General features: G+C 51.4%; 1 protein-coding gene across 2 annotated transcripts in view; it reads left to right on the plus strand.

The window, feature by feature from the left end:
• The window catches only part of LOC113202139 (uncharacterized), a 314,098-nt gene that overhangs the window by 111,098 nt on the left and 195,547 nt on the right, over positions 1-7,453 (plus strand). The gene's annotated exons all lie outside the window — the stretch shown is intronic.

The following is a 7,453-nucleotide window of genomic DNA, read 5'->3' on the forward strand; positions in this document are numbered from 1 at the left end:
GGGTGTCCCGGACCCTCCACACAATGGCTAGACTCTCGCCTTTGCAAGGATGGTGGTTCTTTTTACCTTATCGCTTCGGTATCTCGCGAAAACGCCCGCTACATTTCTGAAGCTTTGGTCACTTGTTTTGACATGCCTAAAAAGAGGGTGAGATAAGAATTCAAATAGAAAAACCATCACGGGGCTAAAATAATAATACCTCAAACACGGTGCCTGTGCTAAAAATAAATAAAAAGTAACAAGTTTGCTCCTTTTTCCGCTGCTCGAGGTCATGAAAACGGCCTTAGAGGTGACATTTATGACAGTTTTTGTTGCTTTCGTTTCCGTTCCCTGGGTAGGTGGTGGGCTGGGGCCGGTGGTGGGCCGCGGCGATTTTCAGGGGTGGGATAGGAGCATTGCAGCCTAAAGAAATACAGGAGTGCCTGATACAGTTTGTTTTTAAAGAAACTAAACTTAAGCTCAAATCCATTTATCCTTGTCTTCTCTGGAGGATGAGCTCTAGCTGCCCGCCGCCCCCTCTTGTACACACATGTGCGTTGGAGGCATCTTTCCCACCTTACATTCGTTACATTTGCATAATTCTAACGTCAGTTAAACTGTGACTTAGTGTAGGTATACCATGGACAGTAGTGACTTTGTCCTGAGTACTGAGTACTGACTTAAGCACCGTCCGAAACGTAAGAAATGGTTGTCACCTAAAATCATATGCAATGCACCCAATAAAAGGCCGTCATGCTTCTATCAAACTTCAATCTTTGGCATTCAAAGTTCTAAGGACAATTATTTTGAATGTTTTTTCACATATGTGTTCATTATAGTAGGGATTTTATCAACACTTTTATTGAATCATCTAGTAATTTCAGTGTAGAAAAATTACTTTTTCTTTGTATAATGGACATAGACGGTAACTGCGTGCGTTTATTAAAAGTGGAGCAGAGCACACAGCAGTGATTTTCTTTTATCTCCCATGGATTACGTTTGATGGTCCCAATTTTAATCAAAGAAAATTTGGTTTGCTCAGCTGGGGTGAGGAGGAGGAGGGGGCCGTGTTTGCCGGGATTCACATGACCACATTAGCAGTGTTGCTGCACCAGGTGTTTTAAACCAGGCCGGAGGGGTCAGGCGCTTGCGAGAGGGAGACGTAGTGGGAGGGGAGTGAGTGGGTGGGAGGATAGAAGAGGGGCTGGGGGAGGGAAATCCGGCGGTTACCTATCCGAAGGGTCGGAAACGCTGACCAACACCCAACCCGCCCGAGAGTACGTTCCTATCAGGAACTGGGCGCGTGGGGCTGTGGCACCAGGAAAAGCGATAAGCAGGATCTCTCTCTCTCTCTCTCTCTCTCTCTCTCTCTCTCTCTCTCTCTCAGGACCTCTGATGACCAAGGATCGAGTATCACACACCTGTGATTGTTTCCTAAACTCACTGCAAAGCATAAAGACGATCGCTCCACTTGTAAAATTTAGCAAGGGCAATTTTAATGCCTCTGGGTGAGCTAATTTTTAATGGCTCTGTAAAAACATTGAAAACCTTTAAGTCCTACGTATGTTTTTCCAGTGTAGGTGACTACGACGTTTAGAGCGAGATATGTCATAAAATTAGCACATGGATGTATTTCATGCCACTCAATTACCAGTGTGACAAACCTCTTAGGTACAATTTTGAAGTGCAATTTTTTTTTTTAAATGGGAAAAACGTTGAAAATAAAATGGAATTTCACACCTTAACCTCCAAGAATTGCAGGGGGACGGGTGAAACTTCCCTCGCCGGTCGCGGCTCTACTTTATCAAGCCGCAACGTGCGGCGCAGGAGCACAGCACAGCACGCCGGCCTCCTTCCTTGATTATAATTCATCGTACGCATGCAGGCCAGTTTCGTGCATACACGGCACAAAGTGACATGAGGGAGGGTCCGCGCTGTGCCGGAGCGCGCTGTGCGGCGCTGTGCGGCGCTGTGCCGCCGGGGCGTGGCCAATTGGGGCACTGCGGGGAGGTAGGGGGGATGCAATGGCAGCGGTCGCGCTAGGGTGGCGGGCGGGGCGGGCGGGGGTTTACCATGCAGGCACTTTACCAAGTTTGGCTGTCGCTTAAGGCGCGTGATTTTGTTTTAATTTTATATACAGTGTCTGCCTTGGTGAAAGTGAGTGTGCGAGTGAGCGGTGGCGGCGGGTTGCTGTTGCACCTCTCATCGATTAACGCCACTCGACGCTGCGTTATCTGTTACATTCGCGTGCAACCCCCACCCCCGCGCACCCTGGCCGGAGATTTTCTGACCCAAATGGAAATGCAACGGGCAGGTGGGAGGATTTCACCGACTCCCCCCGGTTAACAGGGTGTATTCACATTCATGATGCACTCACTCGCCAGATTGTACAAATAAAGCAGTGGCACAGGTTTGGGGGCGGGGCGAGGGGGGCGGAAGGGTGCGATGGGACGCGCGGGGGGTGTAGGCACTTTTCAGGGCACAGGTGCGCCGGGCAACGCCACGCCCCGCCGCGCCTGCAAACAGATCGAAGAGCCACCCTGATGGTGATGGACGGAGGCCGGCCCCGGTGGACGGCATTTTATCCCTTGGGTAGCAGTGTAAGTTACTTACAAACAAATTGGATCTGCAATCTGCGAACAATTTGACAATTTGGTAGCGTTATTGTAGTTCAAATCACTTATGGGAAATTGTAATCTTTTATATTTCTTATTGGCTAAGCGATGGCGAAGCACATTATTCTCAAAAGTTCTATTATGTTGTGTCTATTACACTTGAATTTAAAAGTAGTCAGTTTTAGTTTTTTACCTTGCAAACATATGTTATTAACCCCCTAACCTCGTATCTGCCCAGCAACTTTTGTTTTGGGTGTCAGCACCGCCAGCTAGCTGTTCGTTCGCCAGGAGCGTTCCGGCGTTACAGTTGTAGTTTCGGGAGATATTGCGAAGCATGTTACGCGAGAGTTGGAAATTTGTTTGTTTGCTACAAAACAAGTGCTCTTTATTACTAACTAGGGAATTGTTCGCATCCCAACTAATTTGCTTTGTATGATGTATCAGTTTGACTTCTTGCGCTGTATTTGTATAAGTTAGGAAGTGGTGCGTGTGGGGTGAGGGGGTGGGGCTATATTTTCATTCAATGCAAAACTGTTTAAGGGCTGGCTCAATGTTTTTTTTTTTTTTATCGATAATGTCGAAAAAATTCGACTAGCTCGCTTCACTGCTCTGCTCACGCTGCCTGCACATGTGCGAGAGGTATAAATGCGAGCCGGGTCCCTTCCTTGCGCGGGGCCCTCCTACCTCCTGCTTCTCATTCTGTGCCGTCCTCGCCGAACGCAGGAGTCCCACACCAGCCCGAGGAGGGGGAGGGGGGGGAGAGGGATGTGTCGGGGTCGAAACAGTCTGTTGTCACGCGATCCTCGCGCGCCCCTCCCTCATTTCCCTACTCTTCGTTTTGACGCTTCGTCCTTGTCTCATCCTTCACCCCCTTCCACACCTGTGCCCCGTGCTTGATCTCTCCCTCCTCCCATTCTTCTTTCTTTTCTCCTGCGCCACAGACGTTATTTTCCACCTACACTTTCAATTCTTTATTAACGTCACCTTGCGTACGACTGCGTAGGCGGGCGTCCCTTCCGTGTGCCGCGCCCCCCTCTCCTCCCCAGCCGTTAAGGGCCAGTCCCCGGTCGTAATTACACAAAGTGACAATGTTTACGGCACGGCTCATCCCCGCTGGGGACTGGTTTCGCGGTGGCTTTAAGTGGCGCTAAAGAAATGTTACTAGTTGCTCGAGGCTACGCGGCAGAGCAGCAGTGTGTATGGCGAGGGCTGGGCCCCGTCGTCAAACGAAAAGCATCTGTTGACGTTATAAAGCGCACATTTCCTTCGTTCTATTTGAAACGCGCGCGCTCGAGTTTCGTCGGACGGAACGATCGCGCGCGTTCTGCTGGGAAGCTCCCATTAATGTTATCTTCATGTGCCTTGGTTTCTGCTCTCCCCCCCCCCCCCCCTCTCTCTCTCTCACTCTCTTCCACCCTTCCTCTCTTTTTATCTCTCTCTCCCTCCCTCGTACACTCACCGTGCGCATCTAGCCATTCGCTGCGGGGCTACGTACGCCCAAACTCTGGGCACACACGGAGCCACACACACACGCAGTACATGTGGTTCGGGATGGGACAGTGCTGCATGTGTCTGATAAGAGACCGGCGAATACTGCTGAAAATAATGAAAGCGGCGAAAAAGTGCCTTCTTCTCCCCGCCCCTCTACCCCTTCTTTTCTAAACCGTTTGTGTCTGCCTACTCATAGACCCCCCCCCCCCCCTCCCCCTCTTTTTCAAACCCTTTTGGTCTGCCCGCCCAAAGACCCCCCCTCCCCCCGTGGTTACTGCTGAGTTTCCTCATTTCACTGCAAATCGTTCATGTGACATGTTGGATTTTTCGTAGAGTTTGTCGTTTGTTCGTTCGTAGCCGTGTTTTTTTTGGCTTTTCACGTTTTTCCCCCTTCTGTCTATCTCCATTTCCCTTTCCCTGGTTTCTGAACCACTTTTCCGGAAACGTTGCTGGCCGATTATTTTGTGCTCCGCCTCACTCGACCTTCCCTTCCTCCCACGCCACTCCCTCGCCGCGGTGTCGCAGCTGCTGTCGTGTGACATGGGCCCTGTGTACCAGTGGGTTAGCGATTTTCAATTCGGAACATGGCAGTGACCGCACGAAACGCCACACGCCCGGCTACCACTTGTCACCCTAACACTTTTGCACGACAAAGTGCTCATTTATTTTTCGCTTTTCTTTCTCACACCCCTTTGGCTATCTCGGTAATGGCCTTATTTTTTTCTTTCTCTATGCACACGCTATTTATAGGAAGCTTGCTGGGCCAACCCGTGCGCGGTGAATGAAGATTATTCAACAGTAAAATGTTCGGGGCGTAAAATTCCGGATTCGCATAAAGTGGCAAAATAAATATCACTTATCGTTTTTACTGGCCCTAGGCCTAGGCCGTTTTCACGCGTTAGCGGATTAACACAATTTCGGTTTAGCAGCCGACCGTGGGCGACCATAGGGAATTCTCTCTAGCGTGTATTTTCGTTGCTCTTGGTTTGTCGGGCGGGCAGACCGAGCAGGCGCTTTTTGTTGTCTAACTCGTGAAGCGGTGCGCGTAAATGTAAACGTATGTTTTGTCCATCAAACCGGCGCTCCGCCGGGTGGCGTGGCGTGGCGTGAGGGCCTGCAGGCCGCACCCCTTTGTCGGGGATCGTGTTGCAGCGACTCTTTATTCCCGCATTTCGCTGTCCGCGGTTGGAGAGACACACTGCGCTGGTTGAGGCTGCCCTACGAAAACTTACCACACAAAACATCTGCCCCCGTGCGTGTATGCATCCGACTCGCTCGCTCCGAAATTCATCCAAATAATTTACTACAGACAAGCAGACACAAATAGATCCTGGTACTGGAGATTTGGGTAATTTGATTTCATTTAGGATTAAATCTGCAAACAATCGTAACACTGTATAAATATTGTCCTAAATTTACGAAAGTTTTGTAAACTTGCATTATAAATTAAGTTGCAAATTTACGAGAGCACTTTTTTTTCTCGCAATGGATCTGAAGTCGATACGTACTGCATGTATTTTTACAATTCCAAATTGTAATTTTACAACTTGCGTCAAAGAAAATTTTCCTGTAAACCCACCTACTATTTTTCACAGTGTAAAAAATTCCGTGGGAAAATCGCGTGCAACCATAACGCAAACATCGGACAATAACGAGATTTTCCCGTGTAGCGGCCCGAGCGCCTGTCAACCGGAGGGTAGGCCACACGCTGGCGCGCTTGTTTAGCGGGTCGGCCTACGCTGCAGGCGCCGTGCTGCAGTCCCGCCATAGCCGGCCTGCTCAGTCTGGACTCGGCCGCCGCCCCGGGCGGCTCCATGGGGCTGGCTGTGTCGTCTTTCCACAACCCCCTCCTCCACTCCACGCCCCGCTTTGCTCCCCCTTACCCCCCTTACCCCCCTTACCCCGCTTACCCCCCTTACCCCCCTTTCGTTTCCCGGTGTGTGTTTAATACCGCCGAGCCGGCTTTCCAACCGACCTGCCTGCTACAGCGGCGGCCATGCACGGGGGCCGGGGTGGGGCCGATCCTCGTTTAATCAAATCCCGAATACCTTGAGGCAGCTTGGTGCGCTACAGGCTCGCCGGGCGCCGTGGCGGGGCGCGGTGTGGGCGGCGTGCTGGAGCGGGAAGGAGATTGGGAGGGAGGAGGAGGTGGGAATGGCTGGCGGGACCCTAGGAGCTAGGCTAGGAATGGGGATTAGAAGGAGCGGTGCAAAGGGGGCAGGTTACGCGTGCCTAGGACGTCGCCGTGGGTTTGTGTGCGTGTGCCCGTGTGTGTGTGCGTGTGTGTGTGTGTGTGATGGGGGCGAGGACTATGGCGTATGAAAGCACACTGTCACGACGCGCTCTCGCGTCGCTTGGCCTCTGCAGCTGCCGCCCGCCACCCTCACGCTAGCATAAAAATGCTAGCATTGTATCTTACACAGACTGTAAACTGTTGTTTCTTTTGTTTTCCCGCCCGGTAAAGCAACAACGACTTGGGAAAGTTTTGAGCCGCTTTCGCAGACACCGTAGCAGGGATTCCCCCCTCGAGAGTTTGGGATAGGGGGTGAGGGTGGTTGGGGGTGCTGAAGGTAGAATGGGGTGGGTCCGTCTAAGTCGAGGCCAGGGCAGGCCGGGGCTAGGCCGGACACTGAGGTGTAAAAAGGAGGGGAGCTCCCGCTAGCGGGGGGAGGGGGGGCGGGGCTGTACCTGGTAATGGCACAATGGACGAGCGGGCCTGGGGACAAGTTTAGCCATCCTGCTCACGTCCCGACGGTAACTCGCACCGTAACGCCGCGTAACGCCGCCCCGCGCCGAGTGACGTTGTGACGTGTTGAATACTTTGGCGGGACTATGCGCCGCTGATGCTGGTCGGCTTTCTCGAGGAAAGGGTATGGGGGTGTCATGACGTTTGAAAAGATAGAGAGCACCGGCTACGCCAGCAACGGTGCGCATTTTCAAAACTATGAACGCAAGGGTCGCCCTTTGAATGTAGTAGGCCTCTGGTGGTGTTAAATACGTAGGAGTACGTGCAGCAGCCCGTAGTGGCTGAGCGTTTGTCAGTGTGCTCAAATTCTCAGAGGTAACGTTTTAAAGAACACAGTAAAGAATACATAGAAGGCCAGGGAAGCGTGATTGAAGAAAGGGGGGGGGGATATCCTTGGCAGTCGTTAACGCCCCGGCGCGAGAAACAGACGAGGGCGGTATATCGACGCACGAGAGAGCTGCTAGGCCGATATAATTGTGTTTTTGTTACTTTCTTTTCCCTTTCTGAAATGGCGAAAAAAAAACGTTAACACTGCGTGTTAACAAATAGATACGATCCGAATAAAAGAAAATCTAAGGGGGGGGGAGAAGATGGGACTGGGGGAAGAAAAGAGAAGTACAAC

Source organism: Frankliniella occidentalis, unplaced genomic scaffold (assembly GCF_000697945.3).
Source record: "Frankliniella occidentalis isolate FOCC.00 unplaced genomic scaffold, Focc_3.1 Scaffold4, whole genome shotgun sequence".
NCBI lineage: Eukaryota > Metazoa > Arthropoda > Insecta > Thysanoptera > Thripidae > Frankliniella > Frankliniella occidentalis.